The 22476-nt window shown below is 53.2% G+C and overlaps 1 long non-coding RNA gene across 1 annotated transcript; it reads right to left on the bottom strand.

Annotated features, from left to right (window-relative positions):
• Positions 1–674: 674 nt before the first annotated feature.
• LOC124089497 (uncharacterized) lies at positions 675–1908 on the bottom strand. The gene is made up of 2 exons (XR_006850751.2): positions 1655–1908; positions 675–846 (listed from the first exon to the last, which is right to left on the bottom strand). It is a non-coding gene; the product is annotated as an uncharacterized LOC124089497 (long non-coding RNA).
• Between the last annotated feature and the right edge of the window lie 20568 nt (positions 1909–22476).

Below are 22476 nucleotides of genomic sequence, written 5' to 3'. Positions count from 1 at the left end.
ATCACAAGCTACACAAAGTGCCAGCAAAAAATAAATAAATAAATAAAATAAAATAAACCCAGTAGAAAAGTGAGATTTTATTGTCCCTATGATTCTGTGCCAATACTTTAGACATTTACCCAGCCAGCAAGTTACTGTGACTGAGCAGGCAGGGGGGCGCAGGTGGCCTGATCGGCCATGCTTCCTGTAGGATCCGGATCTTCCTCGGAAGGCGGGGGACGCCCGTGCCCTGTGAGAACCACAGATGACCGAGGAACCCCAGCAGGTTCTCAGTCACGTGGCTTCTCTGGGTTAGCAACCACTATGCTGACAGTCAGGACGCGGAGGGAAAGAGCAAAAGAGGAAAATCTCCTCCCTTTCCACCCCACCCCAACCGTCAGCAAGCGCCTGCGTATCAATAAGTGAGGCAGAACCAGCAGAGCTGACGTTTCTCAGCATTTCCTACGATCCAGTAAACCCCAAATTTATATGAAATTGTGAGCTCCCAAATACAAACCCTGTTATTTGGAGATCTGCATATGAGATAGATGTACTTATATTTGCTTTTAAAGCTGAAATTGCACAGTATAAAGAGTAATGGCAAAGTTTATGCTTCTAACCTAAACTTTCAGTTTTACTTCACTAAAAATAACATTAGATAGCAAATAAAAAATACCACAACAAGTCGACAGGAGTAAAGGGGAAGGGTTTACATTTTATTGCATTTACTTTCCCCAACTTCTGAACAAGAGGATCCACATTTTCATTTTGCACTGGGCCACCCGAGTCACGTGGCTCCTGCAGGGAGCTGAATCCGAGGGTCCTGATGAGCCCCTGGAGGTGCGTCTTCCTCTGCTCCAGTCAGCTCTAGAGGGAGGGTTCCAGGACACAGACGGGGCTTCCTGTGAATGACCCCAGGGCAGCTTCCCTGGGTGATTCCACCTGAGGGACAGGCAGAGCCCTCCCATCTTTGCCATGGTATGTCTGGGCTCTGGCCTAGCGGGCTCCAGGCTTGGGGGCTGAGTCCTCAGCCTGCTCACCTGCAGAGCCGCTTCTAACTGCTCTGGGAAACTCTAGTGTGAAGTGTCTGTCACCTCCCCTTTTAGTGGCCCAAACTACACTACCTGCCTAGGCTGTGTATTCATTAGAAAGTAACCACTTACTTTAAGTAAGGGCAAAAACGGAACCAGTTTGGGGCAGTTAAAGCCGCCGGTGAAGCTCAGGACAAGGATTCACGTGTTCTCTGGGGAGAAGAATGGGCCTTCTCGGAGTGAGGGACTCCAGGCCCTTTTCCGGTCCGTTCGTCTCTGCTGTGTGTAGACGTTACACTGACCAACTCGCTCCCTCTCTCCCTGGGCAGCGGCTCTGACCTTAGTCCTTCCTGGGCACAAAGCGCGGAAGCTGCTCTAAGTTTCGCTCGCTGGCCCTGGCACTGGCCTGTGCACCGACCGCTCCCTGGCCAGCCCGGCTGGGTCAGCCACTGTGGCCCGCGTGTTCAGCCCAGGCTCCCCCCTCCTCCGCCCCCCCACACTCTACCACTGTCCCCCAACAGCACCGCAGGCTGGGCCCGCTGACCCAACCCGAGCCCTCTTAGCAGAGGAGAGAGCTCCCAGTTTGAAGGGGAGATAGGTCCCCCCTTCCAGGGAGCCCTGGCGGCAGATGTTCTGCAACTCACCATCCCAGAGGTCACGCGCTCACCCCTGCTGTTTCGGGAAAAAGAGAAGTCCTGGGCTCCTGGGTTTCCCACCAGGCTCCCATCAGCTTTGTGCAAGTCCGGGAGGAGTCGGGCCATCTCTTGGGACCCACGGATGGCCTTCCCTGGGTTTTCGAAGCTTGCTCTCAGCTCTTTGAACTACATCCAAATGCCTAGCTCATGGCGTCGTAATTGCTCACCTGGGACGAGTGTGGAGATCTGATTTCATATCGAAAAATTCAGTGCATCTGGGACCACATCATAGCTCTGCTGAGATGCACGTTACATCAGCTCTGATTCATTCCTGGGATCTGGTTTCAGGCCAGAATCTGATAACATTGGCCAGATACTTCAACGGTTAGTTGATGTTTACCTGGGAAAATGAAAACAAACTCTTAGTTTTCATTTTTACTTTAGTCTAAAACATTGTATGTGCATATATTTCAAATATTACATATGACTTTTGAAGAACAACAAAAACACAGGAAAATAGGCTCTCAAATACACTTTCCACATTGAACTTGGATGGACTTCAGGGCCATCAACAAGTTGTGCCAAGCAGCATATGAAGTCAGGCTTGGATGCATGAGCTGTGTGACCTTAGGCAAATGACTCATGCTCTCTGAGCCAAAGTTTACTTATCTGTGAAATAATGAGTGTAATGCCTGTTCCAGAGATTGCTTTTAGGATTAAGTTAAACCGTAAAAGCCCCTTCTTCTGTGCCCAGTATGGGTTCAGTACCTGTTGATTCTTTCTCCTTTCCACCATGGAGAATACTGATGTGGGCCTCTCCCTACTCTCCTTGCCAAGCAGTTTAGTTGGGATTGGGTCCTACTGGGCTGTAGGGATGTGTCTTGATGGATCTCAGCCAATGACAGTTATCCAGTTCTGGTAACTGTCAACCACTGGGTCGTTGGTTCAGGGGTGACTGCTCAATGCAAAACCCAGCAACTTATTTTTCTCCACCCAGATACGTGCAAAGAAGCTGCAGCCCAGAGCACCGTGGAAGCCATCCGTGGCTCTCAGAGACGCCCAGGGAAGGGCAAGGCCAGGGCCCGGGGAGGGTGGACAGAAGATCTGTAAGGAACAGGCGGGAGGCCTGCCCACCAGGCCCGAGGGGAGGGCTTGTGTCCACCAGGCCAACCTCGACTCGGCCTTGCCAGGAGAGAGCCATTGGCGCTCGGCCCTGGGCCTTTGATCCTGAACTACTACCAGACCAGAAATGCAACTGCATCACAGGGGCCACCCAGCATCCCCCCCAGCGGGGCCTCCTCCAGTGGATCTCGAGACCCACCCCCCGCACAGCTGCCTGGGCCAACCTTCCACTGTCAGGGAAACGCCACCCAATGAGGTTGCTTCTGTTTCTGCTCCTGGGGGAACCACCTGCAGAGTCTGAAGTCGCCAGACCTGGGGAGATGGCACTTCTCCTGGTCCAGTGGCCTGACTTGTGGGCACTTTTGAGACACAGCCCGAAGGGAGAAAGAGACTGTGGAGAGGCTACCGCGGCACCGCGACTCTCCAGGTTCAGCTGAAATTAGACACCTTCCCGTGTGGTTGTAGAAACCGGGGGTAGGAAAGCACAGGGCTCCTCCTTGCCACAGGGCCCCTCCCTGACCTGCTCCTCAGGGGGGGGGACCGTTGCTCACGGACACTGTTCACGACATGAATAAGCACATCAGAGGTATTTTGTAATACCTGATTTGCATTTCAAAAAGGCTTACGGAGTTACTGAAATAATAAGGGATCCATAAAATAACACTGCAAGAAAAACTAGAGTTAGACCAACCAATCAACCAGCCCCGGCACAACCCAAGTGACTTCAGGATGGGGTTGGTTGGTGAATTTGGTGCCTTTAGGTGGAAGGTTAGCCTCCAGGTCAAAGAACAGCATGTTCTGGAGTGCAGAGGTGTCCAAGGAACACCACGCACATTGCTAAGTGAGAGAGCGAGTTACAAGTGTCCCTGCAGTTATTTCCCCTTCACGGCATGGTGTTGCATGATTCATTGGCTGATTTTCACCAGTCAAGATTCTGTTGGACGGGAGGGTCTTCAAAAAAATTGAAATCAGAACTATCATAGAATCCAGTAACCCCACTCCTGGGTGTGTCCAAAGATGAACGAGGCACGTGGGAGAGCTACATTGGCCCTCCCAGGATCACTGCAGCACAAGACAGGGAACCACTGTGTCCACCAGGGGCCAGAGGCGGGGCACACACGTGCATATGTCCATCAGCTGCATTGATTCCAACTGGCTTCATGCTCCAGTGTCCAGGCCACCTGATAGTTTGCACGGTGGGAAGTGGTTAGTGTTCAGGGTGACTGTCCTAGGGAATGTCCTCTATCCCTCACCTGGGACCCATTAGCGGGGAGCCAAGCAGGCCTCTCATCTTAACTCTGCCGTTGGAACATCAAGGGCGAGGTGTGAAGCCTCTTTGAGCCTCAGTTTCCTCATCTGTAATAAGAAACTGAGAACATCACTTAGGATTGCGGTGAGCTGCCGGCGGGAGCAAACATGTAAGGGCTTAGGGGAGACTCTGTCAATCACGTCCTTCTCTTTCCCTGCCAGGTCCCAGGGGCCTGAGTCTGGCAATCCACTCAGAGACCCAGAGATTCTGGTTTTGATTTTTAAAATCGTCTGATCAACTTTGATGTGAAGCTGTTTTATATTTGTAAAATATTGTTATTTACAAGGCAGAAATGATTACCGGAGTGGGCCTGGCAAACACGATCATGTTTGCATTTTCTGGGACTTGACCTTTCATGTGGGAAATCCAGAGGGGAAAATCGCACGGCTGAGAATCCTAGGGAGCCAGGAGGGGAGCCAGTTCTGCCCCAGCCTTGCAGGCTTTTTAGGTGGGCCTTGTAGGGGGTACCTCGGAAACCGGCTGTGAGACATTGTCTAGTTCCAAAGGACGCAGAAATTGGCTACATGTAACAGGAAAACCCAGGGATGGTCATTCAGAGGTAGTCAGCGCAGAAGAAACAGTGACCTTGACATTCCAGGGACCCTCATCTTGACCATCCAAATGAGAAAAGAGCAGGGAGAACGTGGTGGGGGTGGGGTGGGCGTCCTGCCTCTGGGCCTCCCACAGTCAGGAGGTCAGAGTCCACGGAAAATGAGAAGATCAGCTTCAATCTAGACAGCAGCAGCAGATGCTTCTCCGTGTCCTGCAATTAGAAAACAACCTCCAAACTGCAAGGTGCAGCAATGCCTCAATATTGACTTACACTCCCCCTGAGAAATGCTGCTGGCGGGGTGCAGAGCTTCAAAAGGGTTTAAACCGTCGGTCTCCTGCACCCCCCTCCCCCTGGCTCCGAAGACTTGCTTTGGTTATATTCCTTATTTATTTTTTTTCTATAAAAGACGACTAGGTAAACCCTGCAGAGTCAAAGTTACTGACAGAAAATGGGGCAAATCCTTGCAGATTTGAAACAGCCTTAAAAGGGCAGCGTTCCCGGAGCCTGTGGTCCCTACTCAAGGTGACTTGGAGGTGAAAGCCACAGCCTTGGGCACTATTTTGGGTAGAAAAAAAAGGTGCTGCTGGCAGTGTGGAAGGCCGGGGTGGGTGGATCCCTGGAACTGCCCAGGTCTTGTGGTTGGGGCACATTCTTTATGGACAGAAGATGCGATGTAGAACACAGGTCCGCCCTGAAGGTCAGCCAAGTCTGCCACCTGGGCTCCGGTCCTGGGAATTTGAGAATGCTGTCTTCACGCAGGGGACCAGAGGCACGGAGACCCCATGCCAGCTAGTGATTGAGTCTGAGCACTAAGCAACCATGAGAAGGGCCACCTGGGGGCCAGGGTCACCAGTGTCTGGAGTCGCTGGTGGGCTCCATGACTGGGGGTGACTCTGATCAGGGCCTCCAGCATGTTAAACCTGACAACAGCCATCTCAAGCCACCCTGCCCAGAGACAGTTGACTCGGGTCCTGCCACAAAAACCTATTATATCGAGGCCACGGAAATTTAAGATTAGGACGTCACAGATCCTGACTGATTTCTTGAAAACATTTTCATTTCACTTCTGTAAAATGTCCAGTTTTTCCTCTCTCCACCAAACATTCTCCTTCCAAGCAGAGTGAAAGGGCAAGTCCTGTGCTTACTAGAACACAGAATAAAGTTGATTTTAATCGATCATCACAACACAGTAAGTAGGGTGTGGTGAGGGGAGAACCTCTCCTCTGGAGTCAGAGAAACTGTGAAATACCAAAGGGTCAGGGAGGGGAAGTTTTGACCTTTGAACCTCACCAGTTTAATCGGGATGCAAAGTGGTTCTGGGTCACCAGCACAAGTGGCAGTGGAGAGGAAGGTGAGCGACCCGTGTTTGGGATGAGTTTGAGCAGCCCAAAGACAGAGCCAGCGATGGAACCAGGGGCTGGGCCATGTGCAGGGGTGAGTTCTCGTGCCTGCATAAAAACTGGCATGAAACTTCCTTAGGTGGCCACGTCTGTATGGTGATGGCCCGGAGGAAAGTCACCCTCCTGACCCAGGGGTCTGTGTTGCCCCTTGGAATGTGAGAAGGCGCGCACACACAAGCACATGCCTTGCTTGCTGATGCAGAAGCCATGGCCGGCCTGGCTGGTTGATTGACGGGGCTGTGGCAGACGCACGTCTCAGGACGGAGCAGGAGCAGCTTCGTCACTGCCTCAAAACCCTTGGGAAGAGTCACCGCGTCCTCAACAGGAGGAAGTTAAAATGGCCTTAAACGCAGAATGACAATTTTAAAAAGCACAAATGAATCCCAGTTAGGAAAAGAATCAAGCACGATAAATGCAAATAAGCTATAGCAAGAGCAACTTCTGAAATGCTTCATCGCCTTCGTCAAGCGATCATTAATCATTGTGGACACACCATTAGATTTTTACAAAAGGGCAGTCCTGGGATGGCCAGATCTCCTGGACAGTATGCAGAGCTTTGTGAACCAGGTCTGCTCAATGTGCCTTCACAGGAGGAGGGGGCTGGGGCCCTCTGGAAGCAACGTGCATCACAAATGGAGAGACACGATTCATTACCACCAAGCCAACCTTGCCAAGGTCCTGGCTTTACATTTATTACAAACGCGGCCACAGATGGGGGTCCCAGTTTGCCTTGGCAGTCCTGGCCACAGCCTGTGTCCCAGCGTGACAAACAGTGTCCCTTTCACTCTAAACAAAATTTATCTAGTCGCGTGATAAATGATCTGTCTTTTTATTTATGGAGCAAACAGAGAAGACTACGTCAAATTGGATAAAGACAGACTTGTGTAACTAAAAGGGAGTGATTTGGTGATACTTATTTTCTAAATATATTTCTGCTGATAATTTCTTAAGGGACCAATATAGAATAGTAACATTCAAAAACTGACATCTTTAAAGTCTTTTAAAGTAGATTATAAAACCATTTTATAATTTTTTTTATCATGATCCTTGTGCTCAAAAGAGCACAGTTGAAAAGATTTTGAGAAAGGTCATATAGTAGCATGGATCTTTTCAGTAAGTTTTTGCTACTAAACAAATCACAGAATTCTCCTAGGCCTTGGAATCAGGAACACAGAATAACACAGTTTAGTGACAGATGATGCTTCAAGACACAATCCCACACAGATGGATCCATTTTGAGGAAGATCAGGAAACACACAATAAGAAATGCGGTGGCCTGAGGGCCAGCACGTTGGAGAGGCTGCACGTTGGAGAGGTTACACGATGACCTCCCCGCCACAGTCCCAGATGTAATTGACCTTCACTATTCACAGACTGTGCATGTGAAAATTTATCTGCTCTTTCAAATTATTTGTAACCCCAAAATCCATACCCACAGTGTTTTGCAGGTATTCCTGGACGTGTGCACACCTGCAAATTTGAGTTTCCCCGCACACGCTTCCCGCTGAGGCTGAGCATAGGACACTCTGCCTTCCTAGCGCCACTCTCAGCACTGCCAAGTATCCTTGTCATGGTCTTTTTAGCGCCATGGCTTCTGAAGTTGGGAGCTTTTTCCTGGTGAGTTCCTGTCTAAAGTGGCTCCTGAGTGCAGTGCCAGAGAGCGGCGTGCATGGTGCTGCTGAGGTGAGACGGCGGTGGGGTGCTTGGGAGAAAGTAACTGCATTCAGAGAGCTTCCTTAGGGCCGGACGCAGTGGCCCACGCTGTAATCCCAGCAGCTTGGGAAGCTGAGAGGAGGACCGAGAGTTCAAAGCCAGCCTCAGCAAAAGTGAGGTGCTCAGTAACTCAGTGAGACCCTGTCTCTAAATAAAACACAATATAGGGCTGGGGGTGTGGCTCAGTGGTGGAGTGCCCCTGGTCAATCCCTGGTACCCCTCCCCACCAAAAACAAAAGCTTTCTTTGGGCACGAGCTTGGGTGCTGATGGCCATGAGTTTCTTGCAGATGAGTCAGCAGTGTGATCTCTGGGGAGCAGGGAGGAAACTGGCCAGTCTGTGAGGCTGCCACAGGGCACGAGGAAGCTGGGGAAAGACGGGAAAACGGTGAAATGTGCAGATTCACGAGATGGTGACTAATAAGAACAGAGCCGTGGGCAGCACCATTCTGAGGCTGAAAGAAATTGATGGTCGTATTCCCAGGGTCAGAAAAGCACTGACCCTTGGTGGCTAGTGTTTTATTATAAGGAAGGCAGTGCCCTAATTATTTTAAAGAAGCATGCATTCAATAAGCTGTCTTCAAATAAACTCACCGAAAGCAAAGTGCATGTTGATCAGTCTGCAAAAGCAGTGACCTGAAGTCCATGGGAAGCTGATCCTGAGGTCCCCTGGGAGCAAAGGCTCAGCGTTAGATTATTCAGTGCTTGTGGAAGTTGTGTGGAACCTGACCACTGGGAATAGTGAGAATGGCTGTCTCAGCCGCACTGTCTGGCACCTTCCTTCCCGGTCTGCCTCCCACTGCATGCCAGGGAGCCATGAGGGTGGGCACAGGAGCAGAGGGGTCTCAGGCCAGCCCTGCTGGACCACCTCACAGACTGTGGTATAATCCACAGGCTGCTGTTCCAGCTGCTGTTTGGGATCAGGTCAGATGCAGCCAGAGCTCCTCAGAACACAACTGGGTACCACACGGGGACTTTGACAGATGTTTTGTTTCGAGCTATGATACTGCAAAGAGGGTTATTCTCACACTTGATCAGTGATGTATGGAGATGCAGGGTTTAATGAGCCCAAGTTCACATGCTCACGCCAGGTGGAGCACTGACCTGCGAGCCACGCTCTTGCCTCCTCCCTGGGCCCCCCCGCCCACCCGCGGCAGCGCTCGGCTGTTTCCAGCCATTCACTCTGTACCTTCCATGTCCTTGAAGTCACCAAGCTCCATCATTGAAATACTACAGCCCTTCCTGTCTCCACAGACTCTTTAGTGGGGACTTTTAGCAGCCCCTTTATGCAGTCACGGGGTCTCCGTGGACCGTGAGCTCCGTGCACGCACTCAGCAGAGGGGGCTCGGGGTGAAGGAGTGTTCAGGCTGCCAAGGCCAAGGCCAGCTTGAGGATGGAGCTCCTGAGAACCCTGGGAATGGCCACAGGGAGGAAAGGCTCTGAGAGTGAGAATCAGGTGTTATCATAGGACCTGGTCAGCTCACGTCCACGTGGGGGTTTTCTGCATTGCCACCAGGTCAGGGACGAGACCAGCCATCAACCATCTCCCGAGAGCAAGGTTGCACAGAAGAGGAGCCTGTGCTCCTGAAGGGCCTGGTATTGACTCCAAGGCGTCCCTAGGGAGTGCTGGTGGCCTCCTGGATTCTGGCGTCCAGTGGGCCTGTGGTGGGAGTGAGAGTGACCCTCGGGCCTAGAGCACAGAGCTGGTCTGTAATTTCTACTCCAGGCAAACCAAGGCAGAGGGACGTTGGCTGACCCACGATGGGTGGTTTTGCCTGGTGGGTGGGCAGGGGTTGGAGGGGCTCCTCAGTGGGCTGCACAAGGCCTACAGGGCCATTCGAGGTGGTGCCCACCTTCCCACTGCCCCAAGCATGTGTGTTCTGGTGCAAGCAGCTGTTGGAGAAGGCCATGCGGCTGCACGGTCAGGGCTGAGCTGCTCGGTCTCGCCCCCCACCACCGCACTCCAGGGGTGCTGTAAGATAGGAGCTGGGTTGTCCTAAACTGCATGCCTGTGACAGTGTGCTAGAGCCGCACGAGGACACTTGCTGAATATTGTGAGAATTAGAAGGTCTGGTGGTTCATTTTCAGATTTCAGGGTGTAGCCTTAAGTGTACAATGACTTAGGATGTAAGACGGGCATGGGGTAGGGGACAGGGTGGAAAGTTCCAAGAAGGTTCCACGGAGTGTGAAGTCCACAGCCCCTTGACAGACAGGAGGGGAGAAAGAAGGGTCACCTGACCAAGAGAGATAAACCCTGTAGGTGCCAAGAGACTCAGTCCCAGGGGACTCTCCCACCACAAGAGAACAAAGGAGGTGGGAACAGTAAAGGGGTATTTCTTTAAATGACCCAATAGGAGACAGTAAAACCTAGGTGACCTTCCCGGAGACTGCACCCCACAGTACTCAGCCACCAAGGAACTGGGGAAGGGATCTTGTGCTCCAGGGGATAAAAACTGGTTGTCCCCACTCTGTGTGTCCCTGATCACCAGGCACCTGCTCAGGAAGCCGTCATTAAAGTAAAGCCTGGCTTTGGCTGTACCTCGTGTCTCATTCTTTGGGCTTAGACAGGTGAGCGGGTTTCTCCGGCACCCACACTCGGGAGATGTTGACTGAGACTCAGAGGAGCCGGGAAGTTGCCCAAATTAGCAACATTCACAGGTGAAAGTCTCGGAGCCCGAGCTCTGCCTCGAGGTCTGCACCGCGGCCTCTGGTGCTGGCTCCGCAGCAGGAACCAGCGCTGTCCCTTGGAATCAGACTTGTCAGGTGTCGGGGTTGCCCACGTGAGGGGAGCTAGCGGATTACCTCAGTGGCTTGGGATGCGTCCTGACAGGGACACTGTGACATTGCCACTAGGTATGGTCAGGAATAACTCAATAGAAATGCAAAACCCGAGTTTGGGGAGGGAAGGATGAAATAATAATAGAATTAAACCCAAGGCTTTCTGAAACTGCAAGGGCGGCATCTTGATTCAACCTGGGCGCTTGTCCCGGAAGCGTTGAGGCAGAGCTCAAACTTAGGGACACGCAGAAACTGCTGAGCCAACACCCATTAATATTCACGGAGTGTCAGGGCTCTGGTCTGAGGCGCTGGCTGCAGGAGCGAGATGTTTGGCTCTGTCCTCCTCGGTTGCATAATGAAGTGGATGCCCTCCCTGACCGCTCCACCGACCCGTGGGCTAAGCTTGTGTTCATACTGTCCCCAGGGAGGTCTCTCTTATCACTCAGGTTCTTTCCAAAAGGAAAGGACACATGGACATCTTGGGCAGCTTCCAGTTTTACAAAATGACCATATTTGGGTTCCAAACTCCTTTTTCTTGTTCTTCATAGCCCCAGGGGTGGCTGGAGAATTCTCAGGAGCAGACAAAGGGCTGGACCCTCTCTCCCTCAGGGTAAATGTACACTTATCTGTTTTGTATTTTGAGCCTCCCCAGGAGGTCTTGTTTCAACAGAGCCACCCTCTGCTACAAAAAGCTGAAGAACAGTACATCTGAAGATCTTGAGTGAGGATCTGGTCACTAAAATGAAATGTTAATAAAGGAGACAAGGACCCCTGCCCTGAGGCCCTTGCGGCTGCACCAAGGAGAATCTCGGTTCCCATCAGGGCACTATTTGGACGCTCCTGTGCCTGTGCTGTCCTGGGGTCCCAAGACTTGACTTGTGGGATTTCCACCCCTAGAACCAGCACTTATTTGCCCTGGCCATTATCTGATGGCCTTAGGGTGCCCCTCCCCAGCAATTCCTGGGGCCTCCAGATACTGTCCTTGTGCTCTGACCCTGCTGGCCCCTGCTGCTTCCTGGGCCCTCCCTGCTCTGCTGGCCCTAGATGCTGGGCCTGTAGCCCCTTCTGGGAGTGGGGGTTTCTGGGGGGCCCAGCTGAGGCAGCTCGAGGGAGAAGTGGGGAGGAAGCCCCCTCCTCTCTGGCGCCTCTAGGGACCACCTGATTTGTGACAAGGACGCCTCTTTCCAACTTGACACCACCTCTGCTCCCCAGGATTTTGGCCGAGGCCGTGGGCTGGACCAGGGTCACGCAGGCTGGACCCTGTCATTCTCCGGTGACTAAGGCTTCTTCCCACCTGACCTTGCCTCCTGGCTCTCTTCCCTTGGAAGACTCTCTCTGGAGACGCTCATCGGCCAGTGCCTCCTGTGAATGCCTTCTGCTGGGTCCCAGGGGGCCTGGGCCTGCCCTCTGTCACCAGCCAACTTAGTGTGTCCTCACAACGGGCCCCTCCCATGTGAGTCTGCCCTTGACCCAACGGGCAGTCCCTGTCCCCCAGACTGGCTGTGAAGGGGACCAGCTGCACTCCTCACCTGACCGTGATGTTCCCAGGTGGCTCTGTCAGTGATAGGGCAGTCACCCTGAGGACCTGGGCAGTCGCGGCAGCAGAGGCCACCTGAGGGAAAGCATCCGCAGGCTGTGGATGACCAGGTGAGGAATGGCTGGCCATCCATCCTGGATGGAACGGAAAGAGCTTCTATGCAGCCAACAGATTCATCCCAATGGCCTAAGGCTTGGCAAGGTCACCTTGATTCAAACACAGCAGGTCAGGAGTTTTTAAAAAACGTTTAAGTAAAAGATTATTATTTTTTCCTCAGGAAAAGTAGGCAGTTAGGAAACACCCACATCTCACGACCCACTTTGATTTGTAGTTGGTCGGGATGCTTCATGGCATGGCGTCAGAGCCCGAGTGGGGGCTAGGGATGTGGCTCGTGGTGAAGCTGGTGCCTGGCATGTACGAGGCCGGGTCCGTCCCAGCACCAAAAAATAAAATAAATAAATAAATAAAGATTAAAAAAAATAAAGCAAGAAACTTGGTGGCACCCGGCTGGAACATGCTGGAGGACGCGGAGGACTCGTGCCTTCCCCAGGGGAAGCAGATGTCACAGAGAGGGCCCTGGTCCCAGCTGGCTCCACTTCCACTTTGGAGATTTGCCTGAACCGTGCGGCTGGTCAACAGCTAACCGTGCATCCCCCTCCTCCCTGTAGACCTGCTGCCCCTGCCCAAACCACTGGGGTCCCCAACCTGCACTGCCCTGGACTCAGAATGTCAGCTAAGGTTCTCGTCTGTTCTTCACCTGGTGAACGGGCAGCGGCCCTCGTCACCAGGCTGCCCTGGGGACATCTTGCAGAGCTTCCGTGGGTGCCTGAGCTGCCTGTGGAACGGAGCTCATCGACATTCCCCCAAACACCTCTGGAACCCCCTGCCCCACCTCCAGCTGCCTCTGCCTGCCCTGGGGGTGGCCGTACACCCCTCCCAGCTCTCCCGCGGCAGCACGTGGCCGGCACCCCTCTGGAACTCTCCTCCTGCCTTGGATGGGAGGGCTGAGGAGGCGGGAGGTTGGAGCCCCACTGTTGGCACCACGTCCTGCGCTATCCTTTGTTCTCCTTCCTGAGGGTAAGGCCCCGCCCAGGCTCTTTCTCTGCCTCTGCAGCTCCACGCTGCAGCCATCACCAGGGCAGAGCTGCAGGCCGACTCTGAGCCCCAGGTGGCCCTTGTCCTGCTCCTCAGGACGTCCGTGTGGGGGTGGTGGGCTGCTGGGAGGAGCTGGCCACGTGCAGTTGGCACTTACATCTCTTTTGGTCCATAAAGTGTCTTAAACGTTTTTTATTGTTTAAAACAGGAAGTTTCTCATAAAAAGCCAGTTTCTGTGTCTGGAGACTGTGGATAGTTGGTGACTCTGGGTCCCTGGGAGCCGCGGGGACAGGTTCCCTCAGCCAGGCTCCTTCCTGCAGCCCTTGCAGTGTGGCTCCGGCCTCTCGCTGTGCAGCTGCTCTGGGCCCTGGGGCTCCAAGCCTGCATGGTCATGGCTTTGGGACAGCTGCGGCTATTTCTGGAGCTCCCATTAACTTTCCCTGGCCACATGCGTTTGACTCAAGGGACCCTGGGCTCATACATGAAGAAGGAAGGGGAAGGCCCCATTGATTTAGTAATGGGGCAGAGAAGGAGCCTGCCAAGGCCACCAGCTCCTGCCCCTCCTACTGCCCACTGCTGGCTCCAGTCAGGAAGTCTTCTGCCATGAGTGGGCACAACGTGGCCCACCTGCACCAGCCTCAGTGCCCTGAATCCCCCAAACCCTTGCAGCCTTCCTGGAGGAATCCCCGTAAGTCCTTGCCTGCCCCAGGCTGGCACAAGAGAATCAAGAAGCAAAGGCCTGGGGTGAGGGGCATTTCCTCGTGGGGTTGAAGTGGATGCAGATGCTCCATCACCTCAGGCTCAGCTGCTCGGTCATGTATGGGAGACGAGTCTGCACCGTGGCATCAGAACACCTCTGTGGCTGGGTTATGCTGGACCACGCAAAATCATCATTAATTGAGCATTCTGAATGGAGACACAGTCCCTGTCTAAGTTGTGAACACTTTGATATGACTTTTTCCACTTTAGATTAAAGGGATTATAGATTTTCAGTATAGAGAGGTTCTGGGTAGAGAGGTTCTAGTACCTTCACTCAGTTCCCCAGGGGAAACATTTTATACTCCTGAATTATAAACACAAACATGTGATTGACAGGCTTCAATCCACACATCTATTTAGATTTCAGGCTTGCACAAGTATGTGTGTGTGTGTTTCTAGACAACCACCACCACTATCAAGTAACAGGACTGCTCCATCACCACCAGAATCACTCGCCCTGTCCCTTCCCGGTCACACCGATCCCCTTTCACTGACCCTTTGCGGTTGGTAAGCAAAGTACACGGAGGACCCTCTCTGGGCTGGCTCTTGCACGTGTCTTGAGGTCTGTCCGAGCTGCTGTGTGTCCGCCTTCCGTCCTTTCTATTGTGAGTGGTGTCACAGGCTGTGCACGGCCTCCCTCCCCCACTGAAGGATGCCTGGGCCAGATGTGTGCAGCGCGGAGCGGGGCGCAGGCTTCCCGTGGATTTAAAGGCAAGGGTCCCCCGAGCCATCTGGAATGTGTCCACAGGATGCTTCCAGAGGCGCAGCGTCCGTGTGTCCTGGCACACTTGCCTGGGAAGCCCAGCCCCGGCAGCTGAGTGTGGCCCCTGGAGGAGCCCTGCACTAAGTGGAAGAACTGGGCGGCAGAATGTGACAGCTGTCCGTCTTTTTGCACCCGTGGCCAAACCGCTTTCTGGAACCATCATAGGGCTTGCGCTCTCACCGCCTGAGCACCGTGGTCGTCTTCACCCTCTTTAGGACTACTGCTGTGATCATTTCCTCTTTGAGGGAGTGGACGCTCACGCTGAGTGACAGGCTCTTTGGGGGGATGTTAAAGCACTCTTAAGAGCCTCAGCTCTCTCCTCCCTCTCCCAGTGTGCATACTCAGGGTTTGGAATGGATCCAGGGGGAGCAGCGAGGCACTGGGCGCTGGTGAGGACGGCAGGGGCCGGGAGGGAGGGCAGTGAGGATGGGGAGAGGACCTGATGGAGTGGTGGTCACCTGCGCCCAGGGGAGGGGCGGGGGGGAGGGCCACTCCTCGGGCTTTGGACCTTTCCAGATGTTACATAAACTAGCTGCTCACACCATCTCCAACCCTGAGGGCTTGCCTGAGTCTGCCTCGGGGACGGTTTTCCTTCTTCTCTCCCTGTCCATCCCTCAAAGTACACTCATTGTCCCTGAGCTGGCCTCGTGCCAGATGGTGCCAACGCTGACTATACCCACGCGGCCTCTCCCTCAGGAGACAGGGAAGATAAATGACAAATTTATATCAATGAAGTAAGACTTCAGCTCATGACGAGGCGCCACGGGGCAGGGGTGGGGGCTGTGGGGGGAATACCCAGGACTGAGCAACAGACTACCCAGCTTAGCACTTCAAACACCCATCATCTAGTTCTCTAGGATCAGGATCGGGGAGCGCTTAGCTGGGTGGTCCTAGCTCAGGGTGTCTCATGAGGCTTCCGTCTTTATTGGCTGGGATGAGATCTCATCCGAAGGCTCAGCTGGGCTGGAGGATCCACTTACAAGCTCTCTCCCAGTCACTGCCAGGCCTCAGACCGCGTGGGTCATCAGACTGAAGCCCTCAGTGCCTTCGTCGATGTGGTGAAGGTTTCCCTCAGTTCCTCAAAGTTTCAACCTCTTCACTCATAACATGGCAGCTGCCTTCTCCCCAGGAGAGGAGCACACAGGGCAAGAGGGAGAGTGATTTCAAGACGGAAGCCGCAGTCTTTTTATAACTGAACACTGGAAGTGACATATCTTTTGCTGCGCTTTACTCATGGAAGTGAGTTGCTAAGTCCAGGCTATGTTCAGGGGAGGAGAACTAAGGTCTGGCAGTGACTGTGAGAGAGCTTGTAAGTGGATCCTCCAGCCTTCTGAAGGAAGGACAGCAAAGAATTTGTGGACATTTTGTTTTTTAAATCACCTCATGGGGGAAGGTGGGTATTGGCATTACTTTACACAGGATATTCCTTTAACATATTAAAGATACATTGCAAACATTATTTAGAATTTATGGAAATAAACATATTAATCAAAAATTCCTTAGGTAAAAACCTTAAGCATATATGTTCCAGATTTAAGGACTTTCATGGTTTTTAAAAAGCAACACTTTGTGCACATCATATGTTGTACGAAGCGCTCTGGTAGGACTTGGGGCCACAGCTTATAATTAAATGCGTTGGTATTTCTACAGCAGAACCTATGAATATTGTACCCTGAAGGGTAAATATACACTTTATAATCTCACAAGTTAAGGTCAGATTTGTGGTCAGGTATGTATGTGTCAAACATAGAAAATGACCTAGTCTTTCCATGTAGGGTGTTATTAACCCATAAGAAGTCTTTTCATAATATAAGCATCCAAATAAATGGTAATAACATTACTTATGGTTTGGATTTTTGCAACCCTTCGTAATTCATGTCTGAAACCTAATGCCCACGGGGTGGATGTTGGGAGGCAGAGCCTTTACAAGGCGTTTGGGTCTCGAGAGTTTGGGAGCCCTCATGAATGGCATTAGCACCCTTATAAAAGAGATCCCAGGCGCTGGGGTTGTGGCTCGGTGGCAGAGTGCTTGCCTAGCCTGTGTGAGGCCCTGGGTTCAATCCTGAGCACCACAAATAAATAAATGAAATAAAGGCCCACTGACAACTAAAAACAGAGAGATAGAGATCCCCCGTTTCTTCCACCACGCGAGGACCCGGCACGGAGAAGCTGACTGTGAGCCAGCAAGTGGCCCTTCACCTGGCATCAAATCTGCTAGAGACTTTATCGTGGACTTTCCAGTCTCAAGAGCTCTAAGAAATAAATTTCTGTTGTTTATAAGCCGTGTGTGTCATTTGGTTATAGCAGCCCAAATAGATTAAGATATGACTTAAATTATTATTGATTTAAAAATTAAATACCATGTACCATTAACCAAGTATTTTTAAAAAGTCCTGAAATCCCTCAGGTGCTCGTACACCATTGTAGGAGGGGTTTGGAATCCCTCCTGTGGAGGGAGAGACGCGTGGTGAGAGGGGAGGTCGCAGCCACTCTGGGAAGTTCTGTCCAGGAGCCGAGGTCCCAGGCTGGAGCCCAGAGGTTACGGGAAGACCCTGAAGAAATATGTTCATTGAGTGAAGAATAGCAACTTCTGAACCCCTCTTGTCACGAGATTTTAGCCAATGCTCCTTCGCTTCTTGCTCCAAAATTGTGCCCAAGGCTGCAGAGGGGCATCGAGGGTGTGGCTGCTCCAGTCCTCCCTGTCCCTCTGGGTAATGAAGGTGACGAGATGGAGGCCTCTCACAGGAGTCTTCAGCCCGTGAAACCTCAGAACATCGCCCCAGAGCAGACCTTCCCCTGTGGCTGAGGAAGGCCAGCACAGGAGATGCCAGCAGCCCGTGCTGCAGGAGGCAGGTCGAGGAGAGGGTAGTGGGTGGGTGTTGCAAGAGCAAGCGGGTGGGAAACACGAGGGGCCCTGTAGACTTTGGGGAAGGCAGGAGGTGGAAAGAGAAGACAGATCCAAGGTCTCAGCCGGGAGAGGGAGAGGGAGAGGGAGACAGAGAGGGAGACGGAAGGCTCTACAGTCCAGGTAGCACCTTCCCAGCTCCTGAAGACTTGGATTCAGGGTAAGGCCTTGGAACCAGCTGTATCGAGCCTGCAGAGCTGGCGGGGTATTGGGGGGAAGAAGGGGTGAGTCTCAGGCTCGGGCGTTTGTCATGAAGGGAGCTGGCCAAGCGCTCGGCCTCTGCGGGGGACTTGGTGAGGGTGGAGAAAGAGCTGCCAGAGGCATGGTGCAGGGAAGAGGAGCTTTGTCCTGAGCCGACTGTTTTAATTCTCCAACTAGAAAAGAGAGAAATCCCGGTGGAGCTGGGGTGTGCGGTGTGGGGCTGGAAGGGAACAGCCGGGTCCTGGGAGAGCCCTCTCCAGTGGGAGGAGGGGTGAGGCCAGCCTGCCTCTGCCCGCAGCCCGGATGACGGGTTCAGAGAGAAGGCGAGAAGTGTCGGGGTCGTCGCTGCCCTGGGAACTGCTCTCTGTGCGGGGTCAGGAGAAGGAGGCGTTCTTCCCCTTCTCCAACCTGCTTAGGCTCCAGGGGATCTGGCCGTGCTGAGCCCAGGTCAGAAGTATGAGGCTTTGCCTTAGAAAAGAGCTGGGCAGGATATCTAGAGGTCACAGGGTCCTGGGGGACACGGGGCTGGAAGGGGACGTGGTCAGATGGCTGCGCCCGTGATGGAGAGGGGTGGCGACCTCTGGGCCTCAGGAGTAGCGGGCACTTGCCCTGCGCCCCAAGCCCCAGCGAGGTGGCAGGTGCATGGCTGGGGCTCCCAGGCACGGGGACGGGCTGAGCTGAGCACATCCCAGCCTGGATGGCGAGCCCCAGGCCCAACTTGGGAGCCAGCTGGGGGTGGCCTGTGTCACGGACACCTGAGCTGCCGCTCCACTGCAGTCTCCTGCCTGGGGAGGGAGACTCAGAGAGGCTCAGCACACCGAGCCCCTGCCCAGCGCTGGGGCCCATGGTGTGTTACCCAGAACCGAAAAGCAGGGCACTTCTGACATCCTGTGGTTGGAGTAAGAGCCACGCTTTCCCGCCTAACTCTCGTCCCCTCCTTCGGGACCCTGGGTTAGGGCCTGTGTGTCTGTCTGGGTGCTCAGGTTGGACGTGTCCACCAAAGGCCCACGTGTTGAAGGCTCTGTCTCTGGCTGTGGTGCTGCCGGAGGATGGGAAGCTTTAGGAGGCAGGGCCCAGTGCCACCGCAGGAGGAGCAGGTCACAGTGGTGTGCCCTTGAAGGGAACTGTGGCACCTCATCCTTTGCTCTTTCACACTCTTTGCTTCCTGGCTGCCACATGGTGAGCAGCTTCCTTTGTCATGATGTGCTGCCTTGCCACAGGCCCCAAAGTGACTGGGCCAACTTCCCATAAACAGGAACCTTTGAAACCAAAGGTTTCTAAAATAAATAAAAACAAACCTTTCTTCTCCTTAAAGCTGACTCTCAGGTGTTTTGTTACAGTCACAGAAAGCTGGTTCAACTTGGGCTGCATTTGTGAGTCCTTTCTTTGGTCTCCTTCGCTGCTCTTCTTGAAAAGTTGAGGCCAGTGTGCATTCTGCACGGGCTGCCCGCTTCCCCGCACTTCCTCACACTTCCAGTTCTCCTCCCTGCCTCCTAGTTGCCTTCGTAGGAGGATTGAGCAGTTATTAAAGCAACAATATTCAAACCCAAAGGTAGAAGTTCCACAAGACTGAAATGACAAAAATGACTCTGTTCTCCATGACTCCCTGGGTGTATCCTTTGCAGTGTGACCTTGGAATGTCCCTTTAGAAGGAACGGGGCTACTTCTCCATCCCTGGGGTCTTGCTGCTCTAGCAAGCATCCTTGACACAGAAATGAAGGTGGGCAAGTTTTGTGTTGGCCTCAGGAGGCAGTGGACACTTCTCTGGACGTCAGAAAGCTCTCTGTGCCACGAGGAGAGTCGAGCCTGGCCGCTGGAGGACCGAGGGGTCTATCCGAGGCCATGGGAGACCATCAGCACACAGCCGGGTCCTCCGCTGGCCACAGAAGGCAGACCCAGCAGCAGGAGGATGGCCCAGCCAGGACTCAGCACCCTACAGACCCAGGCGAGATGACCCTGTTGCTGCCTTAGAGCTGGGCGGTTTGTTAGGTAGCAACAGCTGACCACTAAACCTGGCGTGCCCAGGCAATCTGAATTCTCCAGACGTGCCGCTAGTCACTAGCCAAACCAGCCAGACACTCAATTAATCTTCGCAGCAACTTGTTTTCTCATTAACTTCTTCAAGATAAATTTTTAATAATGTGACGTCTCCATGGCTCCCACTGTCGCCCTCCCAGCCCAGCACTCCGTCTTCCTAATAGAATCTGCAGGACGCAGAGCTCCAGATGCAGCAATCGATGAGCGTCTCCACCTCTGCTGGTTCATTTTCCAGACTCGGCTGATCTATGGGTCTTTTACAGAATCGCAAGCTCTGTCTATTTATCCCAAAGAGCGTTTAAATCAGGCGCTTTGCTGTCTGGGCTCTGGGGGCGGCTGCCAGCCAGGGGCCCCACAGATTTATGCCTCCCTGGCATCTGGTGCAGCCGGCCGTCAGGATTTCCAAATGAGCGCCCCAGGCACGTTCAAGGTAGCCTTCTTTTCTCTTCTGTCTCTTTGTAAAAGCTGAGAGGGAGGTAGTCAGGCCTGTTCCTGCCTCCGTGAGGCTCAGGACCGAGCTGGGTGCCCAGTGTCCAGTCCCTAACACGTTGGGGTGAGTGGTCAGTTTTCAGCAGAGGCAAGAGACACATTTCCCTCTAGGTCTGTGACCTGTGTCAAAGTGCACTCTGATCCTTCTGGTGAGGGGATCGGCTGATGCTCCCGGGGAAAACGGACACGAAAGCCATGCACCAGATTTGTCTGCAGCAGGACCAGGATCAGGACACGGAGATGAATGCCACTGGCCCCTTAATCAGAATTTATGATGCTTTTCTGTTTTGTATAAAACTGAGTTTTAAAGGGAGAATAAAAGTGCACAGAGACGAGAAGAAAAGGCAGCTGCAACCTTCTGACTCCTTGCAGTAAGCGTTGGACCGGGCTCCAGGGTCCTGCAAGGCAGCGAACAGGAACAGTGTGCAGACGGGGGCTGGCAGTGGTCGGAGGCCACCGCGGAGCATGGCGGGTTCTGGGTTACAGATATTTTTCTATCAGGATGTCAAGAAGCTAAATAATACTGACCTCTCGGTCCAAGCCAGATGGTAATGTGGATCTTAAAATGAGAGCATAGTTGAAATGCCAGCAGTTAGAGTTCTGCTCTGGTCTCTGTGGAAATGGGAAGCATCCACTCCACTGAGGAGCAGAGACCTCCCACCCAGATGAAGGGGAGCAGCAACATTTGATCCCAAAAGCAAAGTGGGATCGACAAATCCAAAGGGCGAGTGGTAGTTTTGAGGTTTCCAAAGAATGCAAATTAAAATTTCTGGTGCTTATGAAAATATCTGTCCCTGGGATTTGTTCTATATTTATGCCCCGTTGCCTTATCGGGGAGAGTGGGTCAGATTGTATTTCAAAGCGTTTCCTCTTCAAAGCATTCCTACAAAGACAAGGCAGCAGGCTGATGTCCAGGGCTGGAGGTGGAGGGAAGTGTGGGGGAAGGTCCAGGACTCCAAGACTGTGGGCGGGCAGCAGAGAAGCCACCGTGACCCCGAGACAGAGGAATTTCCTGTAAGGATGCAGCGATTCCCAGTTCAAAACTGGCCAGAGATGGGTCTCCTCGGGAATGGCTGCCCCAGGGCAGAGGAAGGAAAGAAAGCCCGTGTAAAGCACTTCCAGCTTATGATTTATTCAACCCTAAAAAGAAATCCCACCTCATGGTAACAGTTATCACTGATTTATGGATGAAACGTGGAGTCCCAAGACCTTATGCCACACACCTGCCAAAAAGCCACATTAGGATTGGAACCCTGGTGTCTGTTGTTACAAAGATGGCGCCTCTATCCAAAGACATAGGTGAGAGGAAGGATACAATGGAGAGACCACAAGCCTTTCCCCAGCTTGAGAAATGTGTGGGGGCATTTCCAGAGGGAACTAAGAATCCTTGGGATGTAGTAAGTTTGAGGTGCCTGTAACTCTCCAGGGAGGCAGGCCCATTGTGTTGGCATTTCATCACTATAAGAAGATACCTGAGACAGTGAGAGTATTAAAACAAAAAGGTTGATAGGGCTCATGATTTAGAGGTTCTCATCCATGATGGTGGGCCCCAGGCTTTGGGGCCTGTGGTGAGGCTGTCCACCCTGGCTAGAGCCCATGGCAGAGTGGACTTTTCCTCCTGGTCAGGAAGCAAGAGAGAGGAAGAGGAATCGGCCAGGGTTCCCCAGGCCTTGAAGGGCAGCCCCAGGGACCAGCGGCCTCCCACTAGGCCCAGCCTCCTAAAGGCTCCATGGCCTCCCAATAGACCCTGGGGACCAGGCCTTTGTCGCATAGGCCTGTCGGGGACATTCCAGACCCAGACCACGGCAGAGACACAGGCTAGAACCCGAGCGAGAAGGTGGGCAGGGGGAACCTGGAGGAGGCCCTGGGCACCCCCTGGGCACCCCCGGGACTGGAGAGAGGGACGCTGGGCTGGACTCTAGGGGCCCTGGTGCCTGGCTCTTATGGGGTCCTCCAGTGAGTTCGGTTCAGGTTTCTCAGCCACACAGAGAGGGAGCCGTGGAGAAGGCGAACGTGACCCTCAGGTTGTGCCCATGGAGAAGGGCCGTGGCTGTGCAGGAGAGGCCGGAGCCGGGAGAGCCAGGTCAGTGGTCAGAGGTGACTGTGAGCCGAGGACAACAGCGGTGATCTGGGGCTGTGGCCACCTGGCGGCTTGGCCCAGCCGAGGGGCCC

This window comes from Marmota monax, unplaced genomic scaffold, assembly GCF_021218885.2.
Source record: "Marmota monax isolate L192 unplaced genomic scaffold, Marmota_monax_Labrador192_F-V1.1 WCK01_AAM20220418_F8-fsc00041, whole genome shotgun sequence".
NCBI classification, from domain to species: Eukaryota; Metazoa; Chordata; class Mammalia; order Rodentia; family Sciuridae; genus Marmota; species Marmota monax.
The sequence above is the reverse complement of the archived record's forward strand: the minus strand, read 5'-3'. Positions and strand labels throughout refer to the sequence as shown.